The following is an 8,280-nucleotide window of genomic DNA, read 5'->3' as shown; positions in this document are numbered from 1 at the left end:
GTCGAATTTTGTGCCTGGAAACTACGATTTGCGAACAGCATTGATTTTCTGTTACCATTTGAAGAAAACTGCTGCAGAATCGCATCGAATGCTTGTCGAAGCTTACGGTGAGCATGCTCTTGGTAAATCATAGTGCTTTGAGTGGTTTAAAGAATTCAAAAAAATGGCGATTTTCACGTGAGAAACGAAGAATGTGGAAAACTACCGAAAAAGTTTGAAGACAGCGAATTGCAAGCATTGTTGGATGAGGATGACGCTCAAACTCAACAACTCGCGGATCAATTGAATGTGACACGAGAAGCCGTCTCCATACGTTTGAAATACATGGGAAAGATCCAGAAGATGGATTCCACATGAACTGAATGAAAGACAGCAGGAAAACCGAAAAACCACTTGCCAAATGCTGCTCGCCAGGTACAAAAGAAAGTCATTTCTCCATCGAATTGTGACTGGCGATGAAAAGTGGATATATTTTGAGAATCCTAAGCGTAAAAGATCATGAGTAACTCGAGGCGAACCATCGACATCGATTTCAAGGCCAAATCGCTATGGACGTAAGACAATGCTCTGTGTTTGGTGGGATCAGAAAGGTGCGATCTATTATGAGCTGCTAAAACCTGGCGAAACCGTTAATACTGAACGCTACCGACAACAAATGATCAATTTGAATCAAGCTTTGCGTGAAAAACGACCGGAATATCATAAAAGGCAACACAAAGTGATTTTGCTTCATGACAATGCACCATCACACACAGCAAAGCTAGTCAAGGAAACGATTCAGGCGTTTGGTTGGGAAATACTTTCGCATGCGGCTTACTCACCACACTTGGCTCCGTCCGATTACTACTTATTTGCATCGATGGGACACGCACTTGCTCAGCAGCGCTTCACTTCTTACGAAGATGTACGAAAATGGCAAGATGACTGGTTTGGCTCAAAAGAGCAACAATTTTTTTGGCTTGGCATCCACAAATTGTCAGACAGGTGGGAAAAGTGTATGCTAGCGATGGGCAATACTTCGAATAAAATATTTTTTATCATTTTCATGCAATAAACGTGTATTTTCTATTTAAAAATTCCGGTTTCATATTTACATACCTGGTATACGAAGAGCGCACTGAGTTTAGTGTTTAAATATACAAAGAGCGCACTGAGTTTAGTGTTCAAATATACAAAGGGCGCACCGAGTTTAATGGCTTATTAACTGTGCAAAAGCCCTTTCTTCTTTTTTCTCTCTACACTGAGTTTAATGACTTATTAACTGTTTAAAAGCCCTTTCTTCCTTTTTTTTCTATCTGCCCGGTGTCTCGCAATGTTGCGGTTTATATAGGGATTGTTTAGGGGGAGGTTCCATGGTAGGGCGTGTCTAATTGGGAAATTGGTGAATCAAATTCGCAGGATTCTGAGGTTATACAGTTTCGATTCGTCATTGGAAAATTGCCTTCCGGTTAGCTCCGCCCGCTGTGTCGTTTTTTATTCGTTCTTACGTTGAGCGATGGATAAATACCCCTGGATTAGTTAATCGAGAGTCGCGGTTCGTATTGATTTTTCTCAGTGTCGGAAAATGTCATTATTAGATTTATAGCCTGTCTTAAACCTAAGCCTAAGCGTGGGACCATTATCGTTGGGCCCGCGTGATATCGGTGTGAGATGGTTAAACATTTCATTTCTTCTTTCGAGCGTCGGTTCACGCTATCGCTCTTATTATCGCGGGGATTATTTCGAGGCCTGGTTTAGCGCCTTGGTACCAACGCTGTCTGATTATTATTTGATGTTGATTTTCGTTTTCCACGATGCTCGAAGGAAGATTTAACCTTTGATTGTCAATACTACGAGAGAGTTTTTATCGCGGATCTCTCGATTCTAGGCAAACAAGATTTTGTGGCTGGAAACTTCTCTCGGATTTGTATTATCAATTGGATTTGTTCATATCTTACTTTGTTGATTGAACGGTCGCGAAACGATGAAATCGTGGAGTCCACCGGACATAACACTGTTAATGAATATTTAACGAACAATTATTTATTAATGAATTTCTTTTTATACTATAATGAATATATTTTTATACATAAATTCAATTTCGATAATCTTGTATTTAACGTATATGTGCAGACAAACAGTAATGCGCGCGCGCGCGCGCGCGCACACACACACACACACACACACACACACACACACACACACACATCCCATTAATTCTAATTACTTATATAAGTGCTTTATTAACGCTTTATGCGGGGTCTACAATAGAAGTCGTAGCGGTCATAGGGTCTTAAGTCGTAGAAAATTAACCAACAAAATTAACTACAGTCCAATATGAGAAGAATAATCGACTATAATTGGTGAATTTTCTATGACTTAAGACCGTTACGACTTCTATTATAGACCCCGTATTAACGGCGTTACTGTACTACTTAATTATAAAGTCACTAGATTTATAAAGTATCACAATTGATACGTCTAAAAATCGAGTAAACAAGCTCACAGTATTTGTCGTTATTTTTAGATCATTTTGACGATATATGATATCAGCTTATTTGTAGGGTCAATTTTACTTTTACATCAATTATCGACGCCATTATAACGTAACAAAAATGACGTCAATAGACTTTAACATAAGAGCGTGCGTGGCAAATCAGACAGCGTACTGATCTGCTATACTAGAGATCCCGGGTTCGATTCCCGCGGTAGAACAAAAAATATTTTCATACGCTTGTATTTCCTCTCGAAAGGAGGAAGGAAGCGGCAACCCACTGAGAATATCTTTGCTAAGAACACTTCTCTGACAAAAATTCCGTCGTTCGGAATCGACGTTAGAATGTAGGTCTCATATGACTGTGTACAACTAGCGTGCGCACCAGAGGCATATGAGAAAAGTCACCATGTTCGACCACGAACAACAAGACTGAGAAAAAGAAGAAGACTTTGACATAATCATGTCATAGTAACGTCTAAATGACGTCGATGACAAGTAACTATTTACGGGCTGGAAAAATGACGTTATTCTGACGTCACCTTGTTAACTAGGATGTAGTTTAGACGCTATTTAATGTAGTATTAGCGCGACAATACCGTCCAAAAGTTTAGATCATACCGCGGCGCTCGATGTCGATACCTCGCCACGCGATACGCGGAAAGAAAATGAATACAGATTGACACAGACTAAAGGCCTTGGCACGTATAAAAATATAAGATGAAAGATTTAAGCAGTAAGGAAATCAACTGCTCGGTCCATAACCTTGCTTCAAGAGGCCGTAAGCCGCAAGCTGTAAGTTGTAAGTGATATATTGACCACAGAACTTACGTTTTTAGGCCGTTACCCCGGATCTACAATAGGTATTTTAAGAATTAAGCCGTAAGAAATTGACCAATTACAGTCGAATCCGAGAAGAATAAACGACTGTGATTCGCCCATTTCTTATGGCTTAAGGCTTAAAACCCTATTGTAGATTCGGACTTAGAATTGAATTTTGCTCAATTCACTTAAGTCTAAAGCATAAAGACTGCGCAAAAACAGTTTATAGACAGCAATTATTATCACTTAACCTCTTTCGACTTATGACTTGAAGCAAGATTGTGGACCGAGCATTGGATTCGCTACTGCTTACGTTATGGTCTTTATTGTGATTGGTCAATTCGCTTACTGCTTATGTCCCAAGTAGAACAACAACAACGTTTATAAAATATTTAAGAATGGTTATTTTTGTTTTAAAACAGTTTAAGGTTATTTTAAAAACGTTTTTTTAGAAACAGGTTAAATGACTATGCTATACAAATATTTTAAAATGGTTGTTTATTAAGATAAAATATAAATAAAAAGAATAAGTGAGTGATGAAGGATCGCATTGAAATTATATATCATTTTAATTAAATGAAATGACATGAATTTGTGGGTGGCACCCAGTTGGACACGGCTCAATTGGACACGAGCCACTCACAGCGCTTGAGACTACAAAGCTCCTAAGCACCAGTCGTTGTGATTGGTAGTGTCCAATCGAGCCGTGGTCAATCGGGATCACCCCGGCATTCTATCTGTATTAGCTCTTACTTGAGATACTCTATGGTAGAGTCGTATATAGAATCTATACTAACATGTTTGACTGTACATTATTTTTAAATGTTAGTTTTAATTTCAAATTCTGTGAAAATATAAGTTATTTAATTACATTTTAATTTGTAAGAAACACTTACAAAATTTCAGTTATTTTATCTCATACTTTTTTTGTGAAATCTGCAAAATAACATTTTTTTTTGGTAATACTCCAGATTAGGGGACCCCCTCTGTAACGTCCGATGCGCCTATAGCATAGCGCCCCGTTCTTCACTAAGTGAGCGCAAGCACGGAGTATAGCACGAGAGTATAGTACGCGTCGACAACAGTCAAATAAAGCTATAGGCCGTGCCACCAAAACCGTTGCGATCGAACCGCGCACACCGCGCCTGCGCCAACTATTAAACAAGAAAACTAATAAAAGAATGCACCTCCTTGCATAAGTAGCATCATCACCAGATAGAAAATAGAGAACATAATAGTTGACTTCAAGACAACAGTAAACGCCACCTTGTAAGAAGTAAAAACCGCGTATAGTCTATACAACGCATCCCCGTGCAACACAAAATGCATCAACCAGTCATTAAACATCTTACAACATAATTAAGACTGCTAAAATAAAATTCGGAACACCACAATCAAAGGGAAGTCCTAAAACAAACATGGGAGATTCGCGCGCGCCGTAACGAAAGAATTAAGCGACTTCGAAAACCTATAGTGAAAAAACACGCGCAGAGAATAAAAGCAAGTTTCACCGCGTCGGGCTGCGAAACACTACAGCCAAGTACATCAAAACAAGCGTCGCGACCCCCAGAACGAAATAGCGTACCCAAATTAATCGAACTTACGACAATTAATAAGTCTATTTGCAAATTATAAAATCAGAAAGTTCTAGAACATTTTGCGACAAAACAAAGGAATAAACATCCCGTTACCGCGAGGGATCACGAAGAGAAAAGTACATAAGCAAAGCGTTTACGGACTCGAAGTCCTCATTTTTCCTCTCCTCGAGCTTACGGTAAGACTACCAAGCGCTTAAGCTGAGCGCAAGTAAATCCCATCTTTCCCAAAAAGAACTCCGGCTTGGACGTGCGCCTCCCTAAGCGTCGAAAAGCCATTCCTCTCCTCTAGTCTGAACGTGTGCTCTTCCTTAGAGCGTCGATAGATTAGAAAATTCCTGTGGATTCCTCTAAACTCTCCATAATTTTTCTCTACAAGGTACACGAGGGCCTCAATAATATTTAATCATGCAGATTTAGAGTTAAAATCAACTCGTTATAACGATACGTGCCTGTAATAAAGGCACTGGTGACAGTAGCCTGCCTAATATAAAAAAAACCGTGAAAACAAACTCAGCTGAAGTCGAGGCTTTACCCCGCGCGCCCCGCCCCGCGCTCGCGCTCGCGCTCTCACCAAATCAAGCCGCGTCTCGCGAGCACGAATAAAGCGTGTGACTAGGACGTGACACCCTCCAATGACCTTGACCTTGATATATGTTGTCAAGGTCATAACCCTGAGTGACCTCCAATAAGTTTTAGCCGTTATCAGTTAAAGAGTTATTATTAATAAAAAATTTTAAGATACAATATTGTTTGTCAACTTATGTAGAATATTCGCATAAGGCTGATCGAGACCTTCGGTATCTGTTTGTAAATTAAGACCTTTCTTTTGTAATTTAATATTGAGCATTTCAGATACTAAGCGTTTATGATAAAAATTTTCGCAATTTAAAATCTCTACATTACACCAATCGAAATCGACTGTGTTCCAATCTATGGTCAGTAATAACCGATCTAGAAGATGTATTCCACCTAATATGACTACGGTGTTCGTTGATTCTAGTTTTTAATTTCCTTTTTGTCTGTCCCACATAAGTTGAATCATAGTCATTACATTTAATTTTATACACAACATTTCTTTTTGATTCTTTTGGAAGCGGATCTTTATGGACTTTGATGAAATTATTCATTTTATTAATACTAAAATATGATAATCTGAAATCCTTTCCATTAACAGTATTCTTGAATTTGTCTGAAAAACCCTCAATGTAAGGTATTGTGAACCAATTTATCTTGTTTCGTAAGGTGTTATCATTATTACAATTTTGTTGCCTGGGATTAATTATTATTGAGTTGATTCTTTTTTTGATATTTTCAAATATGAATTTTAAAGGAAAATCATTAAGTAACAATGTATCAATAATTAATTTTAAATTTTTCTTATGGAAATCTGGATGTGAAAGTAACAATGCCTTATCAACCAAACCATAGATTACACCCATCTTTTGTGAAATGGGATGTTGAGACCCATTGTAATTTTTTACAATTTGACTGGTTTCAGAAGCCTACATACTCGGGCAGAATTTTGAACTTTTGGTCTCAACATCCCATTTCACAAAAGATGGGTGTAATCTATGGTTTGGTTGATAAGGCATTGTTACTTTCACATCCAGATTTCCATAAGAAAAATTTAAAATTAATTATTGATACATTGTTACTTAATGATTTTCCTTTAAAATTCATATTTGAAAATATCAAAAAAAGAATCAACTCAATAATAATTAATCCCAGGCAACAAAATTGTAATAATGATAACACCTTACGAAACAAGATAAATTGGTTCACAATACCTTACATTGAGGGTTTTTCAGACAAATTCAAGAATACTGTTAATGGAAAGGATTTCAGATTATCATATTTTAGTATTAATAAAATGAATAATTTCATCAAAGTCCATAAAGATCCGCTTCCAAAAGAATCAAAAAGAAATGTTGTGTATAAAATTAAATGTAATGACTATGATTCAACTTATGTGGGACAGACAAAAAGGAAATTAAAAACTAGAATCAACGAACACCGTAGTCATATTAGGTGGAATACATCTTCTAGATCGGTTATTACTGACCATAGATTGGAACACAGTCGATTTCGATTGGTGTAATGTAGAGATTTTAAATTGCGAAAATTTTTATCATAAACGCTTAGTATCTGAAATGCTCAATATTAAATTACAAAAGAAAGGTCTTAATTTACAAACAGATACCGAAGGTCTCGATCAGTCTTATGCGAATATTCTACATAAGTTGACAAACAATATTGTATCTTAAAATCATGACTATATGTATTGCGGTTAAAGCGAACAGCCTTCATTACATTTTTATATCTCGTTAGTCACTGACATCTTAACGACGAAATTTGATAATCTCACATATTGCTTTGTACTTGTGTTTTTGATTGTGGAATTTTGTTTTTGTCGACCAACAGAGGTAAGCCATTCTTACAATGATTTAGTTAAAAGGTATATTTTTTTCTGGTTATTTTTCTTTATTCGTTAATTAATAATTATTGGATATATTGTTTATCGTTTCACAGACAACTTTTCAATTTTCAAAGTAAATTTAGTTGTCTGTCACTCTACTAAGTGATGGATTTACCTCAGTTGGAATACAAGGAAGAATGTATAGATATTCAAGCTTACTAACATCTTTATTTCTAACGTTAAATATTGTCGCTGATGATGGTCCGAATAAGGGATTGAAACGTTCGAACATGTATTATTAAGTTATAAATTTTATATCTCTTTTATAATTTTTATTTATTTGCGCAACTAATAACTGCGGTTGACTCTGTACAGCCATCGATTGGATACTAATTTTTTGTTATTTGTTTTGTTAACACAAAGAGTCTGTAATTCAATTAAACTGTGAATTTATATAATTCTTAAAAGTTAATTTTGACCATGACGCCCGAAGTTAATTTATTTTTTACAAATACTACCGGATTCCTCGGAAAATTTACTAAAAAATGTGAAAATTTCAGAATGGCGTTTTTAAAACTCGCCTGGGAATTAATTAAATAGTCCGGCAACTCGAGGACGCGCGCGCGGCGAGCGGGCGCTAACTTTCTCGTTCCGAGCGGCGCGGGCGCTTGCGATATCTGCATGTCTCGTACGATATTTTCAACTTTTCAGTTTAAAAGAACGATTATATCTATATTTAGTGTAATGAAACATCCATATTTGATATGGTACAAAAAAATGTATGTAAATCTGTAAATCAATGATGAAACGAAAGTGTGTACAACATTTTTATTACAATGATATATTTTCAATTATTGAAACATTTAGGTTTCGAAGGTTTCGAATTAAATATACAAAATTATATTTAATGTTTCTTTTAATTTGTTATTGAAATTCAATTTCGAAATTGTAACGTACCAAAAAATAATATT

General features: G+C 36.4%; 1 long non-coding RNA gene across 1 annotated transcript in view; it reads left to right on the top strand.

Moving 5' to 3' along the window:
- Positions 1–7,283: 7,283 nt before the first annotated feature.
- LOC108764011 (uncharacterized) overlaps positions 7,284–8,280 on the top strand; it is a 21,607-nt gene continuing 20,610 nt past the window's right edge. The window contains exon 1 of the long non-coding RNA XR_001940252.1: positions 7,284–7,296. This is a non-coding gene — a long non-coding RNA (uncharacterized LOC108764011). The remainder of the gene's footprint in view (positions 7,297–8,280) is intronic.

The sequence above is a fragment of the Trachymyrmex cornetzi genome, unplaced genomic scaffold, assembly GCF_001594075.2.
Source record: "Trachymyrmex cornetzi isolate Tcor2-1 unplaced genomic scaffold, Tcor1.1 scaffold391, whole genome shotgun sequence".
NCBI lineage: Eukaryota > Metazoa > Arthropoda > Insecta > Hymenoptera > Formicidae > Trachymyrmex > Trachymyrmex cornetzi.
The sequence above is the reverse complement of the archived record's forward strand: the minus strand, read 5'-3'. Positions and strand labels throughout refer to the sequence as shown.